Source organism: Cynoglossus semilaevis, chromosome 9 (genome assembly GCF_000523025.1).
Source record: "Cynoglossus semilaevis isolate Cse_v1.0 chromosome 9, Cse_v1.0, whole genome shotgun sequence".
NCBI lineage: Eukaryota > Metazoa > Chordata > Actinopteri > Pleuronectiformes > Cynoglossidae > Cynoglossus > Cynoglossus semilaevis.
Genome location: NC_024315.1, coordinates 14475103 through 14495384, shown reverse-complemented (window position 1 = coordinate 14495384; position 20282 = coordinate 14475103). Strand labels below are relative to the sequence as shown.

The window sequence follows — 20282 nt, the reverse complement described above, 5'->3', positions numbered from 1 at the left end:
GGGTCACCTACACCCAATGTGTCTGTGTGTGCGTGTGAAGACAGACACACAGACACATTGGGTGTCTGTGTGTGCGTGTGAATGTTCCTGTACTGCATTAATTGTGCCAACTTTTCCTCATATTCATTAATACTCTTTGCAGGGACAAACGGTGTGTACAGAAATGCGAAGGACCGCACAAGGGTTAAGGCACAATGACTGGAATGACCTGGATTACACTTTTCTCAAGCAATTACACAATCCAGTAAAACACTCACAAGTCCAGCAAACAACAAGTGATCTTCTTCAAATAAAGTTGTTTCTTCACTCTACCTGGCAGAGTCCAAGTTGCTGTCTTCTCCTTCATTGCATCTGTTAAGACAATAACATATAAGGCACAATGAGTGACAACAATGAGCTGGAATAACACAATCAAAAGCTATCTGTGTAGGTTTTTTTGAAGACATTTAGCCTCTGATCCAAGAGGCTTCTTAAGTTTAGCAGAACTCATTTACCTCTTGCCGTCCGGGTAGAAAGCCACACAGTTGATGGGACCAAAATGACCTTTGACTCCTGCCAAACCCCGCCTCGTACACAGCTTGGAAGAACCTGCAGATTAGAAGAACACGTCACTGTACCACATGTTAACACAAACAAAGGTTTTCCTTAGAAGCCGGTTCAAAGGTAGTCCCTCCCACAGCACTGCCAACAACTACATGCTTACACATCACTATGGCTGCTCACTATCAACAGTAATACAACATAGTGATTTCTTCAGTGCTAATGCTAACACTACAATAAAATAAGGGACATCTGTACATTTTCTTCATCTGTTTCTTTTGTTTAGATAAAGCCAACAGTCACTGGATACTCTATTCAACCACAAAATAATACTCTGGAAACACCACTTCAACTCACCTGCACTCAAACTTGCCAATCCTGGTGGAAGCTGTGGTCACTTCCATGGCCTCCTGGCCTCCTCCCATAAGCACCTACAACACACACAATTACAAGGTTGGAGGTCACTGTTGATCTATTAGGATACACATTGCACAGCAACAAATTAATCTTACCTTCCATGATTGGAGAAATGGCGGCAGAGTCAAAGAGCTGTGGAGACAACACATGGCACTCAGTCACTTGTACAACATCGCCTGCACACTACGTACAGTGATCATCAGCTGGCAGTCCATGTCTTGGATTCCAAAACCAACATTAAATAATAATTTCATTTTTACTCCACTCTATCTGGGTGGCTGACATCGAGCCTTTAACAGCATCACACAGTCAGCTTTGAACTAAGCAAACTTTTATTCAAGCAGTCATCTCTCTTCAAGGCCTTAAAGTCACAGACAGTCAAGTCACTTAGCTTTATTGGACTGCCATCTGTCAACAGTAAAAAGTAACACAAAACCATAACAGACAGTTCATTTCAAACTGTACCACTCATTTCTCCTAAGATATACTTCAAATATTCTAAAGTCTATTTAAGAATATAAGTCAGTGGATTCACATTACAAAGTCTGTAGTATGGACAGATTGACCAACACAACTAGACTGAAGGAAAATCTCATTGTAAACAAATGGGACAAGTGGACACAAAGTAACCACTACTACTACTGTGGAGGGTTTTGATATATCTTCTTATAACCCTCAACAAATTTTCAATGTTAACTTCAGTTTACACATACTTATATAACAAACTATCAATAAATATCTTCAAATACATTTATGTTGTTCTGGAGGGTCACCTGACTATTCCATACATACGGTATATAAACAACGACAAATCCAAGCGTTAAAAGGAAAACAATAACTCTTCCGTTAGGCAACTGGACATGGAATTTTCACTTAACAGTAGTGATGGGAAGACCGACTCTTTTTACTGAGTCGGATCTTTGACTCTCGAACAGTAAAATGAATGAGTCCTGAACAAATCCTTTCATTCGTTTTACAGCAGGTGGCGCTTTAGCCCTATTGTGGGTGTTGTAAAGAAGGCTGTGGTTCTCTGACACTAAATACTGAAGGCAACATGGTTTGCTTCCGCTGACAAAATCTAAACCATTTGAAAACCTAAGAAAAAAAACACAAAATGCCACAAGCAATTCAAACCATATGAAAACCTAAGAAAAAAACAACACACCACAGATGTGGACTTGTGTCCTTCATCCTCCCTGTCATTGTTTAACCGTGTAACAGTGACTAAGATGAATGACAGCAGAAGAGACCTGAGCTGTCTGTCACAAGAAAAAATGAAACGACTGCAAAGAGCTGTCTGTCACAAGAAAAAATGAAACAACTCTGCAAAGACAAATCTGCAAAAACAAACCTGTGACATCGAATTTTTGAACGACTGAGAACAAATCTGTGAACAAATCTGCGAGAACGAATCTGTCCAGCCCGAGCAGTCTATCACAAATGAAAAATCCTGGTAGAGGACAAGTGAACGTAACAAGTCACTTCGCTTTATTGGACTGCCATCTGTCAACATTAAAAAGTAACACAAAACCATAACAGACAGTTCATTTCAAACTGTACCACTCAATTCTCCTAAGATGTACTTCAAATATTCTAAAGTCTATTTAAAATTACAAGTCAGTGGATTCACATTACATGGTCTGTAGTATAGACAGATTGACCAACAAACCCAGACTGAAGGAAAATGTGGGCTAAGACACAACCTACCACTCACGTACCAAAACCATTCTGATGAGGATTACAACGACCAATCGAACTCCTAACGACTGTTAACACTTCCCCCGATGACCCCGACGGTCAATCCAACAGAAGGGACCTGACGTTTTTTGTCACACCCACAGTATAAATTTGCTGTACTGCCTTTAACCAGTTAGAATTGAAGAAGCCTCTTGCCTGAGAGGCGAAACGTCTTCTTGAGAACATTTCACGTCCAGTTGCCTAACGGAACTCTTGAACCTCAACCTGGATGACTGAGCATCTTCCTGGACAACTCTTTTCTTTATTCACCTTCAAAAACTAAAAACTCAGGTTTCATTTTTAAGATAAAAAAACAAAACTTACTTATTATTACTTATTTCTAACATTTTTCAACAACTCTTATCACATCAATCATTTACATAAGAGTGCTCACCTTGGCTGTGTTGTCCATTGAGGCACTGATGAACACGGTGAGGTCTACAGACGGATGGATGTTGATGTGCCTGCTGTGCTCCTTAGCTTTCTTCAGGACTTCAGCACAGAATATTGACAAATAAACAACAAAAAAAATGTTCCTCATTATTACAACTTCTACAAAAGATGCTGTTTGTGATTCATTTATATTAATTTATTTATGTTGCGCGTGACGATTACCTACCGATCTGTGGATCCCTCAGGTCGAACAAGTTCATGAAACACTGACAGCCCATCTGCTCGTCAGTGGAAGACATGATGATGTTGCCGCTGAAATCGAACACGCGTGTTCTAATGGCAGACATTAAAGAAGAGACAGAGCAAAAATTAAACACCAAAACATAAAACATTTCACAGGAAATTATCCAAAATACATCTAAACACTCATACACTAACATGTCTGGTATATGCTTGTTCACATAACATCCTTATAATTATACTGGTTCTGCTTATATAGATGATTTTCCGATGATCGTTATCACACAGCTGGCCACGTTGTGTGGCAAAAGACGCGAATAAGTAGAGCTAAACAATCGATAATGACAAAAGACCAAAATTAAATCACCGGAGGTCGATCAGATGGAATTGTTGTATAGAGATTAACTGGACAATTACGAAAGCAAGATACTTGGGCAAGTTGAAAAAAAAAAAAAAAAAAACGGATGGAAAAGACCCATACGAAGTCAACAAAGCTGAGTGGAAGCGGAAAATTAGCCAGACAATGTATATCATGCAGTAATTATTAACACAATAATACAGCGTGTTAATGTAAAAATCACAGTGGCATGTACGGATGTATGTCTTTTGTGAACATCATTAGAGTAACAGTTTACATGGAGGATTTACATTTGCATTGTGTGTCTTTGTCATGTATGCAAAGTACATTTTGATATATTTTAATTTTATTGACATTGAACATATGAATTAAATAAGAGTATAATGTAATTACCCGAAATAAAGTGTTCAGAACAGACTTTGTAATACCTTTTGCTTGGATCTGGGTTGAAATTATCACGGTTAATACGTAAAAGGCATAGCATCCTTCTTTCTGTCAAAACATCCTCCGTCAGCTTCCCTCGGTGACAGATCGCTTTATATCAAAAAACTTCATTGTGCGATGTTTATTCCCAGATCAGTTGGTAAAACCCCACACAACACAGGTATTTACATTTATCGGTGTTCTTTTATGTATTTAATATCTACCTATACAGTCTTTTGCCGCACAAGATGGTGGACTACGAAACTATGGGTAGTAGCGTGACGTCATCGGAAAACTATCTATACCATACTGTATATTAATTGAGATTGCAATCAACACCACACATTGCAACAATAATTGCCTACTAACATCCATTGTTGTGATTTCCCATATTCATTGACAGTGTGCTGCTACTCATGTGCTACTCAGGCTTCAATGCAATCATGGCTTCTCTTCACAAATTATTGTTTTGGTCTAAATTACTGACACCACCAATAGCCTCAGGAAGAAATCCTTGTTGCACTACTTTCCTTTTTAATCTTAATGAGAATAAATCAATTCTACTGACCTTAATCCTGTCCCATTTTCATTATTACAGTATGATTTTCATATCATACACACTATACAGCATATAGCCTTATGTTTGTAACACAATTGCAAGTCAAAACTAGCATAGGATTACTCTGCTACTCGACTATCACAGTCGTGTTGCCATTTGTAGCTTCACGTGGACATTCCATTTTCTTGATGTCAATATAATTACTATCGTATAGTCATTGGCGGCACTTGTTAAGCGCAATCATGTCGTGTCACTCACTGGCTCTTTAGCGATGGTAAACAGAAGGTGTCCTTCTCCGTTGTACTAGGGCTGAGTGATGGACCGTTCGTGGTCCTGCAGTAGGATGGGTGTCTGTATAGAAAAGCAATATTTGCAAGTTAGTTTTATATTTTCAAAAAGCTCAAACTCCTGTCTAAGAACAATTTCTTATTTACCACGACAACTCGATGTTCATTATTTAGGACGAAAAACGAACTACGAATTCTATACGAAAACTTTTGACAAAAGCTAACGTTAGCTGCCGAGACATATATGCTAGCGTAAATTGCACTAACTGTCTCAACCGAACGATTACTATTTCAAACAAAATACAACCGACAATTGTTTTCAAAAAAACCCACCATTTTAATCAATCACATGTAGCCACTGTGCCCAGTTTTTGTTTTTGTTTTTTTTACTCGAACGCCCGCTGAAAGCACAAACGGCTAACACTAGCGTCTCATGCGCCGGAACCGCAACCGGAAGTAAGAAAAGTACAACGTATTCGTATTTCCGTAATGCAAAGGTTCCAATATCAGCGCGCCCCCTACAGTTGACCGCTGACATTCACATTCTTTTTTTTTTTTTTTTGGTTTAGTCTCTAAACGTTTTCTTTGATAGAAAGAGCGTGTTTTGACGACTGTAACAGAAAAGCTACAAAAATAAATATTTAAATACAAAATAATTTCAAATTTTTTAGTTAATAGTTATTTCAGCTATATATACTGTATATATATACAGTATCTACATGCAGGGCCGGAGTGGGCCCCTTTTTCAGCCCAGGAGTTTTATGCCCAAACCCAGCCTACTTTGCTATGGAGGAGGAATTTGAACTCTTACAATGCCTTTCATTGCGTACAAGTTAACAGAAAACACTTCATTTTCACAATGATTAATTTTAAATTAAAATCTGATAAATATTTTAAAGGTAAAAAATGTAATGGAAAATGTATTTATTTTTGTACAGGAGCAGTCATTTAAAATCAATATTGCATTTAACTTCCCAACAGAAAGGCGTTCTATTGTTAGGTTTACACTAAACTCTTGAGTAGCTACAAACATATTTAGTAGGCTACTTTTAGCATCATAATCCTCCTAAGGAAAGCACTGGTTTCTGCAATGACAATGTCATTGTCTATAGACATGAGAATTTCCTTCTCTGTGTATGATAACATGAAGGCCTCCAAGAGTTCCTGAGACAGTGAGCTTTGTAGCCTATTTTGCACACATTTTAATGCACAGAAGCTCCGCTCACATGCAACCTGAGTGCTTGAAAAGGTCAATAGAAACTTATAAACCAGCCCGATCACATGGTAAGCATCTGTCAGGAGGTTATATTGTGTGAGGATCAGATAAACACAGGTAACAGGCCAAAGCAGTGATGAGGTCCATGGCGGGTGAGGCACTGACTCCTTTGGAGTCAGATTTACAATGGTAAGAACCTGAAAGAGCATCTTATTTCACTATTCATCCAACAGCGTCACCTGGTAATGCTTCATATCCATCAGCATTCCTCTTTCAATGACACTGACACCAACACAAACATACACAGGTACATACTGTATATGTCCTACAAATAACATTTCTTTTATAGAAATGGATAGAGCACCCTTCTTGTGTCGAAGCAATTCATTTAACACAAATTAAAGTATAGAGATGAGTGCAGCACAAATTTAATTTTGACCTTCAGACGGCCCCTTGAGGCCCCCTGCTGACTTTTCTCTGCACCTTCTTGTAAGATCGACAGAAACAATTCCCTCGCCCTACATTAAAGACATTACACAGACTGTAGAGTCATGCTGTAGAACAAATATTTCTGTAAAGTTCATATTGGCGATATGCTGGGGAATAGAAACGGACACACATCATACGACCCAGTTTGTATAGACATTTGTGATGGTGTATATTGGACTCTACAAAATAAACTAGCCTATGCTAAGATGACACGGCAAACGTTCGCTACATTATACACTGACAATATAAAATTGTATCCATATATCTCAGTAGCCTACCAGCTGCAACTGGGATCTGTCTTTTAATTCTGCAAATTTGGCTGCATCTTCTTCCAACACTTTTTTTGTCGTAACCTCATCTTTTCGGCTCCACCTGTCCTCTTTCTATCCTCAATTGCCACTGACTGACGTATCGCGCTGTTCTGTGCCAATATTATTTAATGTTGGGCACATGAGACTACTCTTGGGCCCAACCAAAAGAAATATTTCGGAGGGGAGAATTCCCTCAGATGATAGAACCCATCTAATCTGCTGTGATGTTGCGGCTGCGCTGCCATGGAGAATTAATGTAACCTATAGTTGAATGGAGAACACACAAGAATAAGATTAGATAAGAGACAAATACGTGTTTAAATAATGCCCATGATCCAAGCAATGAGATTGACATGGGCTAGCCCATTGGGAAAACTCCTGAATGTCCTGATTAGCCACTGCAGCCTTCTCACACCAACATTCACATCTGTGGACTATTAGAGTAAATGTAGAGTAAACCTTATCTCCAATCTGAATGTTTTTGGACTGACGGGATGGAACGTATGGGTCAAACGTATGTTTGAATTTGTACTGTCATTGTGTTGTTGTTGATAAATGATCGGTCCTCGTCTTTGTGAATCCCTCACATCCAGCCTGAGTTTTCATGGCTCTGTCTTTCAAAGTTACCTTGAGTGAAATAAAACTTGATGAACAGTGTCTGCAGCCTGGAACGACTCCAGGATGCTGCTGGAGCTGTGAGCAGCAGGACACCTGCCGCAGGAGGACGGAGGAACCACCAACCTGGGGGGAAATAAAGGACTGTTAATGATAAATGACTGAGCAGCAGATCAGTGTAGAGTTAGTGTGGATCAAGGTCTGGACTCTGTCCGACTGGGGGAGTCCGACTGAAGAACAATTATGAATGTAAATCTAAAATATGGCCCACAAGGACATACACAAATTTAAAGGTACAAAGTATGACCAGGAACACACAAACAAACACACACACAGACGCATGCACAGGTCTCCTTCCAGCCGGCGTCTGCCCTCTGTCATTAGGCTCAGACATGAATTAAACATGAAGTCGTGGACCACTGACTCTGACATCATCACAGGGGGCTCAACTCTGGGTCACAGAATGAAATTGGCTTTGGGTTCATAAGTAACCAAGATGTGACCCCCACCCCCACCCTCACCTGCTGAATGATGGGATCAGCCCAAGTTTCCTCTGTAACCCTAAAAAATTGATGAATAATTAGATTAAAATTTTAATTCATGTTTAAAACTTCCTGCACCTGATTTATTATTTTACACAGATTCTTTCTCCATCCTTTCTCCCTTTCACACACACAGTTTCAGAGTGAAAAAAACAAACCTCTGCAGGTTCATTTAACAAAACACACACACACACAATCAGGCTAATGCACAGACACAGAGGAGCGCAGCTTGGATGAATTATAAATGTTTCCTCTGAATTCCATTAGAGTTTGCTGCGGACTGAAATAGAGAACATATTGTATCCACTCCACAGCAACATATTTAGAACTGAGAGCAGGCTGAAGAATTGATCACAGCAGAAACACCATGTCAGGCACACGTTTGCATTTTTCATATCACACCTCAGATCTGGGGGTCACCAACTACATTTGTTGGACAGACAGAATTTTTCTGGACAGACACCTTGGTGGCCAGGCAAAAAAATAAATAAAAAAACCCCACAAAAAAATCACATTTTTGTCTAACATTATTAATTGGCATGATTTTGTCACTGGTGGATTTTGAATTAGCATTAGCAATAAATTACTTTATTTATTTATTTTGAGGCGAGTAATATATTTTTCAGGGTCGCTGATGTCCTAGCAGTCACCAGGTGAGGGCAGGATTACACCCTGGACAGTTGTCCAGTTAACAACGTCATATATAGAGAAAACCAACCATTTACACTCACATTCACACCTGTGGTCAGAGTGGATAATTAAACAAATCCTACCTGTTTTTTGTTGGAGAGTTAGTTGGTGGGTGGGTCGTTGACCCTGGAGGAACTCCCACACACTCAGGCAGAACAGGAGAACTTGTAAAATCAAACCAGCAAACCTTCTTTTTCACATCTAAGGCACAGATGCTGTCTGTCTTTTGGAATAACTGGAAAAAAACATGACCTAATGTAAAGATGAAATACATGCAGAACTCTTCTCAGGTGCAGCCCTCTGAATGGACCGCAGATATCATACTGTACCACGTGGTCTTTTTGAAAACATGTTTTATCTGTGTGAACTAAAAATATTCAGTGGACAATAGTGAATGTAAACACAAACCGCCCCTTTAATTCCTGCTAGAGTCTTTGTGTACGTGTTTGGCTCTGTTCAATGCACCAGACGACGTGCTGGGATCTTTTGTTTTGGCTGCAGAGGCTGCATTTGTCACTTGGTCTGAGCATAAATCTAAGCTGACAATAAAATATACAGGACCGTTCTGCATTGGCTGTGCTGTTCTATCTCTGCAGTCTACCAGTGTGCATGTGTGCAGAAATGGTGCGTGTGCATACAATACTATGTATCATGTGCCTGGGGTCGATGCAGCACACACCAGGCCATGTGTGTAATTTGCAGTGTGCAATTAGAGTGAATTTAACTTCAGATTTCAGATGTAAAAAGAAAAAAGTTGCGTTTACGTCAGCACTCACATGCATTATTCAGTCTCCCACTTCCTGTCGGGCTGTGACCTCTGGGCTACCACTCTGGAATGAAACCCAGCTGAAACCTGCCATCTCATCCGAGTCTCCTTGGACTTTTTTGCATCAGATTATCGTCCTGCGCTGGAGCTCAGCTGATGAACTTGTAATTCCTCGCTGACTTCCTCCATTAATTCCCATTATGAGCAGCAGCTTCAACACGAGACGCAGCCTCTCATCTGAAACTGCTTGTTTCCTCAGCGTGGATGCGGCTGATGATGCAAACCAAACACATACTCCCAGACGCTCTTTCATTAAAGGCCCCACCAGGCGTGGAGATACTTCTATCTGCATTTATAATTGAGCTGCGGAAGATGGAGATATCAGCGCTGAGTCATATTAACGAGGAAACATTTGTTTTCTGCACAGTGAGCATCAACTGGGTCGTTTGGAAGGAACCTGAAGGATCAGCACCTGTTGGCACCAGTATTAAACAGACAACATTATATAATATACATTCTGAATGTCAATTAAGAAAAACAGCATCATAAAATCACTAAAAACTGTTTTTCTGTCACTTAGTTATATATTTAGTTTGTGTCAATGTTCACTCATTAACCAAAAACCAACAGCCATTCAATGCACACCTGTGGTCAGTTTAAAGTGAACAATTAACCTGATCTCTAATCAAACCTGGAGAAAACCAACAGAACGGTGAAACTCCATACACAAAGCTGGGGTTCAAACATCTGACATTCCTTCTGTAAGGCAGGAGTGAGACACGCATTGCAGCTGGGTAGGTACATTTTTAATAAAAGGCTGGAGAGAAAATGTCTCAAAATAGGTATTACATCCAGGGACATAGAGGAGACCCAGCTGTCGAACTAGACTAAAATCTTCAGAGACTGAATGGACACAAGAGACTAAAAAAGGAAAGAGGTTTAAGCAGAAGTTTTAAAGTAAATTTACCTTTGGTGCAAAGACAATCTAAACTCCACTGAAGGGAAGAACAGCATGTGCCCACATGAAGACCTGAACACAATGCTCACAGTTTTAGCTCGCTGTTTGATTTCCTCTCACTGAAGCTCATGTTGATCCCTAACGACTGTCTTTCACGTTACGGTCATTGGACTAAAAAAAAAAAAAAAGAAAAAGGGAATTGTGTCCTGGAGGACACGGAGACGAGGATTTAACTCCTGCTGCCATGACTGAGGTGGACTGTACCACAGTTTAAGTCAGGTGTATACAATAACTGTCAGGTTTCTTTCTGACTATATAAAAATATTTAAATGTTTTGAAGCAAAAAAACATCATAATCCTAAACATAAAAGTATAAATAAAATAAGGTTCCTACCTCTAGTCCCGGAAACTGTCACAGCTGGGCCGCCTCGTGGTGGCAGGGGGACAATCCTTCTGTCCTGGCTGTCAGCAGTCACACAGACCATGACCTGGACTTCAGCAGGTTATTACTGTTGATAACAATTGTATTGTCTTAGCATAAAAAAACTTTTGCACAATACTATTATTTGCCTTATTTTGAAAAGAAGTATATAGAAAAAAAACCTTGGAGATTTGCTCTGTAGCCATAGAAGATTCTGTTCTACAGGAACCCAGTTATCAAGGCTGCTGTACACCAAGCAGAAAAAGGAACATGGACCAAGAACTGACCGATACATTATTGAAGGATGTTGGTGAGATGGCGCAGTCGAGGAATACATCTGGTTAAAAAAAAAACAAGCAGAACAACAACCTTGATCATGTCATGAGATCGTGTTAACATTTGATGATGTCACATCATCAAAGATTCAACAGCACAAAAGTCACAGTGAGACAGGCGAGAAGCTCACGGAGCAGTGGAAACGGTCATGCGTTCTAATTCCAGAGACGAGGACAGATCTGAGTTACAAGAATCTGATTGTATTTATTTTGGAATATTTAATTCAAGAATGCATTTTACATTTTCTTTCTGTTGTAAATGTTCCTTCAGAACAGTGTTTTTCAACCTTAGGGTCGCATCTCCACATGGGGTCTTAAACAACTGCATTATTCCACTTTCAAGTGAAAATAAAACGTACTAATCTGACTACTCTGTATTTGCAACACAGTATAACAAAACACGACCAAAAACTAATTAAAGAAAAAAAACTCTCCGGGGTTGCCAAAACTGTGATGTCAAAATGGAGTCACAAGCCTACAAAGGGTGTCTCAGGAGAATATTGTTCTAGTTTTTATTCCTCTAATAAACATGGGAGGTGACAAATGTTGGATGTGTGTTACATCAACAATCAATACAAGGACAAATACAGTCCAGAATATTCTCAGGATTAACCTCAGAGGTTCATTATTTAGGAGGAAGGATTCCCCATAATGAGTTGTGGTTTGTTAAAATGTTGCTCAGTGACTGAGGACGGTGAAGTTATTTGGTTAAAAAAAACAAAAGTAGAATATGTGGCAAAAGAGCACATTTTGTTTTAGTGAGTCTCCTTCACATTGGCAGTGAATATCAAGAGCATCGTTGGCGGAGGTTGAAGCAGAATTTCCCATCTATATAGCATATTTAAGGATTTGGTGATAAACTGTTCGTTTTACCAGTTTTGGTTTAACAACGTGAACACAGCATCTGAAAGTTAAATAAACCACTCTTGGTACAGACTTGTGTATCCTTTATCTTAAAATCATGTTGAAATATTCAAATGTTGTCACAGGAATTCTGTGCACAGTGTTTGAGAGCTGACTCACTGTTTCTCCCGTCTGGAGCCAAACCTGGAGGCTTCCACATGCACACATTTGACAGCAGTCTCCTTTTCCCTCAACAGGGGGAGATGTGGCTCTGCCATGTTGTCAGGTTCAGTCCTCTGCCAGGAGAAAATTGCTTCGACGCCCAGGCTGAAGTCGCTGCTGCCACTCGAGCCCCCGGGCTGCAGGTCTGATTCTGATTTTGAGTTTTTGTTATTTAATAGAAATTGTATAGCGATCTGTCACTCTGTGCCTGCAGACAGTCACCTCCAGTGAGTGAGTGCATTTATCCACTATAGGAGCCGGCGAGGAGTTCATCACAGCGACATCAAGCTGGTGTGGTAACAAGATCCAAAGTTTGCAGGATGAAGAGAAAAGCTTTAGGGACAAAGGTCCAGAAGAAGGTACGGGCAAGAGCTGAGTCACAGAAGATGTACGACAAGTGGCCTCATGTCTAAAAGTAATAGTCCAGTGCGCTGCATGGCGGAGTGGTGGATAGGATTCCAGCTCACACCTTAAGAGGTCAAACTATGACTGTGAAGTTTTGATCTTTTCCCTGTGTTTGCCCCTCCTGCTTTGACTCCTCACCATTCTACACAGCACTGCAGTCAGCCACATCTCGGTGACCTTTGCTCCGCAGCGTGTGTTCTACAGTTTGGTATTGAGCCAGTGCTGGTGCTGCACCACCAGGCTCGGGTGGAGTTTGTCCCTGTGTGAAGCTGAAATGCAGCCTCGTAAACACGATAACCACATTAAAGCTGCGGCACACTGGCAGAGATGCATTCATCAACACGCCCGCTAGTATTTAGCGTCTTGTGTCCACTTTACACAGCGCTGTGATAAACTGCCTCGCGATATCACTGCACTCTCTCAGAGGGCTTCTGATGAAATGCTTACGAAGGAGAAAGAAGGCAGAGAAGAAAAGAAAAGAAAAAAAGTAAAGAGAGAGTGACTTTCACTGCACTGGTGTTCACAGCTTTCATGTCCTCTGGTGTGGGAGGCACAGGCAAAGAAGAGATGTGGAGGTCAGTGAAGGGAGCATCCTTTCCATGACTCCATCTCTCCGTCTCATCTGTTCTGTTTGAATTGATTCTAAATTTACCGCTGCAGTGTTTTACACAGAGGACTGTGAGCTTCTTCTTATCGATAAAGAGGAAGACGGTGTCGACTGTAAATGTTTGCTCTCAAAATAGTGAGAAAAAGAGGAGGGTTTGACAGACAATTTTGTATACAAAGCAGTGGTGGAGACTAAGCCTCTAAAGAAATAGTTCCAGGTCTATTTGGTTGATGTGTAAGTACTCTAAGATGTGGATGCGTAGTCCCACTGGACGCCAAAACAGGGACATGAGAAAAATCATTTTCAGATCCTGGAACACATCACTGAAAACCTAGATCCACTTGAGATGTCTTCCTAAATGCAAATATATGAAAACTCTAATTATGTTAATTACATAAACTCAGTTAAATAAATGACCAAATGTTAATTCACCAGTTTTTAAACAGTGCTCAAACATAAACATTGTATCACAAGAGTATCTTCTGCAGTGTTGTTAGCACTGTTTTGCACTAGATGGCAGTGTGCACATCATGTAAGGACCCCCTCCCTGTATTATACTGGGATGACAACACACAAACATCATTTATGTTCAGTATATAAAACCGTGTCTCTGAGTCTTCAGCTTCAGTGATCAGCTGAGGAAACTGGAAACAGTTCAACTTCCTGTGTCTGTGCGGCTGAGGACGAGCTGGAGACACAGAGCAGCCCAGTCCAGTCAGCACCATGAGGAGATGACACCATGCTGTGAGTGAGAGTGAATTGGTGTGGGGGAGGAGGGGAGCTGATGTGTGTGCGTGCGTGTGTGTGTGCGCGTATGGGGGGGGGGTTCCCTGCCAGAGCCAGGTGCTGAGCTGTTAGCCCTGCCTGGCTCTCAGCCAGACAATAAAAGTCAACTTCTGCAGAGTGAGAGACATGAAAGACTTACCTGAACGTTGTGTTAGCAGATGGAGAAAAACTCTCTCCTGCTGCCGGGATACGACCAGAACACACTTCAAAGCAGCCTGATGGTTCAGGCACACTGTGGCTTTGTTGGCCTCTTGGCCACTTCAGTCCAGTTCCAATCACTGACACTGTGTCACTTGACCTGTTGTTGATTTCTTGATGCTGACAGACTGGTCACTGTTGGACATACGAATAGATAAATGTGTGTTTAATACACATTACCAACCTTCTTTCTGTTTCTATAATCTCAACTATTAAGTTTTAAATATTTACATCATTAGATAGATAGATGGATAGACATAATAGACTGTATTTAACCACAAAGCTGGAGCCAATCACAAAAGTCATCAGGCAAACTATGAACATTTACACGCATGCTAAGCTAATCCCCAATCTGCATGACAATTCCTGCACCGTAAAGTCACCGGCTGTTGTAAGAAAACCTCAGTGAGGCAGTCACTTCCAGCTCCAGGAACTCCTTAGGTAGCTCATAACTACACCATGGCACCAATTCAACCTTTTGTCAGTCAGCAGATTCTGCCATGATGAGATCAAATCTGAGCCAAAGTGCAGGAGCTCCTGCACTGAGGGGTAGTAACTTGGGTACTTTCCTAAAGAAGGCGTCTTCTGTGGGTGTTTGCCCACAGGAGGTGCAGGGGGTGTTTAATAAAACCACTCTGTTCTGCTATCATTGGTCCTTTTTTCCCTGGATCCTCTTCCTGAAACTACCCTCCATCAAATCAGGACTTAGGACTTGACAGGGCTTCTGCTTTGGCGTCTGCTTATCACTGAGCAGAGACTTGGCCAGGGTGGAGCTCTGAGTTAACGTACACGTCTGCTTCACGGGGATGGTGTGAACACAGTGGTCAACATTAGTGCTCCTAGAACATTTGTAATGCAATATTACTGAAATATATTACACCCACATACATATTCTTACTGGGATGCCCACTGTTTAAAAGGCCATCACTTTATGGGGTACCTGGCGGGTTGTGGGTTCGATTCCAGACGTGGTAGGGCAAATACTGAGAAAACCTGTATTTTAAAGCACAGTCTCCACTGTACCACTAGGGGCACACATACCATAGTTTGAGAACCACCATTTGATATGATTGCATGCTCTCTTACCGTATCTACTGTGCCGGTGCTCTTGTGCACCTCCAGTCCACGCACACAGACGGAGCTGCTCACATCTGGATGGAGCTCCTGTTGTGAAGCCGTGAGCTGTGAAGAAACAGCACAGATAAAGTGAGGAGTGAGTCACAGCTTTATGTTCAGTGGCTTCACTACACACCAACACCACCTGCTTCCTCTCCTTTAAACACTCACTCTGTTTGTCCTCATCCTCCTGCAGTAGAAAACACAGCTGCATGCGACGCTATGTGTGTGTGTGTGAGGAAGGATGTGTGTGATTCCAGATGCTGCTCAACGGATTACGTTTAAAAAACAAACAAACAAAAGAAAAAAACCAAGAACAATTGAAGCTCAGCTTTTGCATGATGACAGTCACTCTGCTGATATTTCCATTTGGGCCGCAGCACATACAGTACAAAGAGTGACATGCTTTCATGCATTTACAAAAAAAATGGAAACACATTTTGTTTTCAGAGACGTAACTGCTGTTGGATTGTTTGTACAAATAGAAAGGAACAATAGGAGCAGATGGCTATTAAAAACTAAAGACACAGAGAGACTCAGAGCTGTTGGAGAAGACCTTCGAGCGTGTCTTTTGTTCAATTCCTGTGAGTATATCTGTGTAGTGCTTAACTCAACAGGCTGGGGTTAATACAAAGTAAATTGTGAATGAATTGAAAGTACAAGATCATTATATTTCTTTTATGTATAGTTTTTGTGTTTAATGATTGGGAAACACTCCTAAATGTTACACACACACTGTTGCTGAAGGACAAAAAAATACAGCACACCATCAGCAGCCATCACACAAAACATTGTTCTAGACTAGAGGTTTCTGAAAAAAAAAAATATTTGATGTATAATCAAACTCATGAAGTCAATCATAGTAAAAATCACAACAAGACTGGACCGGGATGCCTGACAGTATAGGCTGCTGATAGATCAGTTTTACATCTCTGACAACAGAGCTGAAATACCAGTGGTCTGTACCGTAACACTGTCACCTCTGGTCCTGATAACAGGGTGGGAATTATTTGCAATCAGCAGCTTAGAGTCAATTAACTCTGCTTCACTGGATTAGAATTAATTTTAATGTCAGCAATGTGGACAATTATCTGTCGTCATGGTGAAATGAGACGCTGTGGAAGTTCAAGTTTAAAGGTTCCATTCTGACGTCAGGAAGTTCAGAAAAGTGTGCCTAGACGAGTCACAAAGAAACCTTTTTCTCACCAACTCTGGTTCAGTACAACAGCTCAGTTCTGCAGTGGAAACAATTGTCCAATAGTAATCCCTTGTCATGGATTGTTTTTAAAACCTCCCTAAACACATTAACAGACTGAGCATTCACCAGTACACGTGCGCACAGCGACGGTGGGTAAGTTTTCCCTTCACAGCCAGTGTTCCTTCCTGCACTAACCAACAATGACATTTGTTCCTTCACATGCAGGAAATTATAATTATCACTGCAGCTGCCAAATGAAGTGCAGCGCTCTGACTCACTAATTACAGACAACGTATGACATCTCGCAGCAGGTAGATCCAGTGGGTCTCCATACATCACTGAGTCGACTGTGTTTGCATGAACGAATGTCTCAATATTTGAGCAGCAGCTACAGTACACGGTGAAGCCACGGTGCAGACGATTCAAGTCTCTGACAACAAACTGTCACCTCTGGTCTAAATAACAGGCTAGGATTTATGTGCAATCAGCAGATTAGACTCACCTAACTGTGCTCCATTGGGTTAGAATTGACTTTAATGTCAGCAACATGGACAATCATCTGTGTCGCTGGAGTAAAATGAGACACAGGGAATAAAGGCGGTAAAAAGGTCAAGTGTAAGGTTTCTATTGTGACAACATGAAGTTAAAGGGATAAAAAATATAATTTATTTAGTGGTAGAAATCTGTTCATACCAGCAATTACCATAAGACATAGTCTCCTGGGACACTGTTAAAGACCTGGACCGAAACGGTCAGGATTATAAAGTGTTATTCATATATTTAGTTGTCAGGAAATAGGAGCTTTACAGCTAATTCAAACAACATCAAAAACATTCTTAAATACACTTAATTCTTAATATCACCTCACCATGGACCAGTTCCTGAGACATCCCAACCATAAATACTGGAGCCTCTTAATCTGAACACAGGCAACAAGAGGAGCAGTAGTATACACTATGAACTGAGTTTTTTGGTGCGTCTTCAACACATCACATCCCTGAATGGGTCAACATTTGAACCAGGGATCATCCAAGCACATCCTCTAAATAAAATTGCAAAACAGCATCCAGAAATACAGCATCGATTGTTCATTCCATCAGTACTAGTTTGGCTGATTTTTTACTGAGGTTTTACTTTATCTGACTTTATACTTCAACACGTTGCCAAAAATTCATAAAATACAGTCTCACCACAAACTTTTCAGATGTTTATTTTGAATATAATACTACATTTTCCTAACGTTAAAATGATTCTTCTTCAATCATGACCCGTAACTGAATAACAGGAGGTGAAAATAAAAAAGGCTCAGGAATAAAGTGATGCTCCTCTCGTGATTTCAGTGTGAAAGTAGAACTCAAAGAGAAAACTGAAAACAGAACTAAAAACATTGTAGAAGTATGAAAACACACTCCCTGTGGCGTCTACTGAAAGTGAGCGCCAGGATGTCAATCAGAGACTGAATTAACTGACATTCTGCTCAGTGTGGCGTCTCTGCTGCCGAATTTGAGGCGTGCACAAATCAATCACTCAGGGACTTATTTTCAAAGAATACTGCAGATGGTGTTGGAAACTTCGGCAGTTAAAAATGTCACACATGGACAGATCTGGACTGAGCAGTATGGACTTCGTCGACACACATGGATCCAGAACGTGCGCTGCATTCAGCAATTAGGAAGAAAAACATTCCCACAAGTTTTGAAAAAATATCTCCTTCACAAGAGGAAAGTTTGAGTTGGAAAGACTGAAGGGATGAGTGGTGGTGAGAAGAAAATGTGAGACTGTAAGCCAAGTCGTAGGTTGTTGACAGTTTAACATACATATATATACATATTATATATATATTTATATATATAAATATATATACATTTGCATATATATATGCACCATGTATATATCTAAATATGTGTACATAAATATATTATATATATACAGTATGTATACGTATACGTATATATATAAAAAATATATAAACCAGAAAATTAAAACAATGTCGAGAACCTAAATCTTCAGTTTAAATTTCAATCAGAATTTAAAAGGTTGTGTGACATGTTCCAACAACAACTGGAATGGAAATCAAGTAAAAAGCTGACAGAGGGCAGCCTTTCTGCAGACAAACAAGCCATCACATTAGAGCAATACAGTGCCTGGTCATTAATTTACAAGATTACAGCCACATGGAGACATGTTGCCTTGTTTTTTTTAAAGCATTTTTAAAATAAGGCTCAGTGCAACATCACATTATTTTTCATGTCAAAAGTCCCAGATACAATTTTTCAACGGGGATAAAAGGCAGCATTTATACCAGAAGAAAAATGATACGGAGCAGACCATAGATTCAACGTCTGGTGATAAGACACATCAATATCAAACAACAGCCTTTCTGTTGTGAAGTTTGACAGCAGATCATCTTTGTGTCGTGATTAGAGAAAAAAAACCCAGCCTGATAAACACAACGTGTAGCCTGACTGTAGCCTGTTGTAAGAACAAAGGAGGAGAGCAGTGGAATTTAAGATTTGGAGTTCTGTCCTACTGCATGTGGTGATGAATGGGAGCTAGGTAGCTAAAGCTGAGGTCATCCATCATGAGCCATGGTGTTAATTAATGTTGTAGGAGGAGAGCCAACGAGCCTGCTCCACATCAGCAAAAAAATTAAATAAATAAAAAACAACATAAAAAAAACAACTACTGTTTTCCTCTTTAGACACACATAAACTCAGAGGATCAGTAAAATTGCAGCTCTGCTCTGAGTAAAACTGCAGCTCTGCTCTGATGAGGAGCTCTCTCTCTCTCACTCTCACACACACACACACACACTCACCCATAACCACCATCTCATACCATAGTGCACCTAGTGTACTAGTGTGTAGAGATCCTTTTTTTTTTTTAGATTCTCGCTACTAATTATCCGTAGTTATAGCTACTGTCCAAAGTTATAGCTACTTATGGCAACAGCGTGAACGAGTGGTTAGTGCTCTTGCCTTACAGCCAGCAGGTAAGCGGTTCAACTCACTCTAAGTGACCATTTAAGTGTTGATTAATCCATGCACGACTTTACTTAGGCAATCAATCAGTATATTTACTTATGAAAGCATTACAGTGATTGTGAGTTGGAGGTCTTCTAATTTGTCAGCTTTCTTTAAAAATAAAAGATTTGAATATATTTTACTTTAGCATTAGCATACAATTCGAATCAATGAAACCACTGTATTCCATTGCATTTTCATTGTCTCGTACAAACACATCTAAAGAAATTTGTTCCACAACAGGGAAATTCACACTGAGTCTTTGCAATCCACACAGGCTGCCACAGCAGGCGCAACACAAGTATGTGATTCCTGTGGGGCTTGACCACAGGACCTTCTGTGTGTAACGTAAGTGTGATGACTGCTACACTATGGAACCACTTTTAAAATTCTTGTGTTAAGAGCAGATCTGCCGCAACAGGCTGCCCGACATGATGCGCCAAGTATGTGGTTCCTCTGGGGCAGTATGGTGTTGGCCACGCCTGCAGCTGACAGCCCCACCAACCTCTTCCATGTAATATCTACAGCCATAAAGCCCAGGCCGTCATCCTGAGCTGTGATTGCACATCGTAATGAGTCCTCATTAA

General features: G+C 40.5%; 1 protein-coding gene and 1 pseudogene across 2 annotated transcripts in view; both read right to left on the bottom strand.

Annotated features, from left to right (window-relative positions):
- Positions 1-308: 308 nt before the first annotated feature.
- On the bottom strand, positions 309-5452 carry LOC103384039 (eukaryotic translation initiation factor 3 subunit I-like; annotated as a pseudogene).
- A 5692-nt stretch (positions 5453-11144) lies between these two features.
- Positions 11145-20282, bottom strand: part of sorcs3a (sortilin related VPS10 domain containing receptor 3a) — a 223646-nt gene continuing 214508 nt past the window's right edge. For both annotated transcript variants that reach the window (XM_025058263.1, XM_025058264.1), the window contains 3 exons: positions 15445-15540; positions 14300-14493; positions 11145-11299 (listed from right to left, as the gene is read on the bottom strand). The gene's annotated coding sequence lies outside the window, so the exon portion shown is untranslated. The remainder of the gene's footprint in view (positions 11300-14299; positions 14494-15444; positions 15541-20282) is intronic.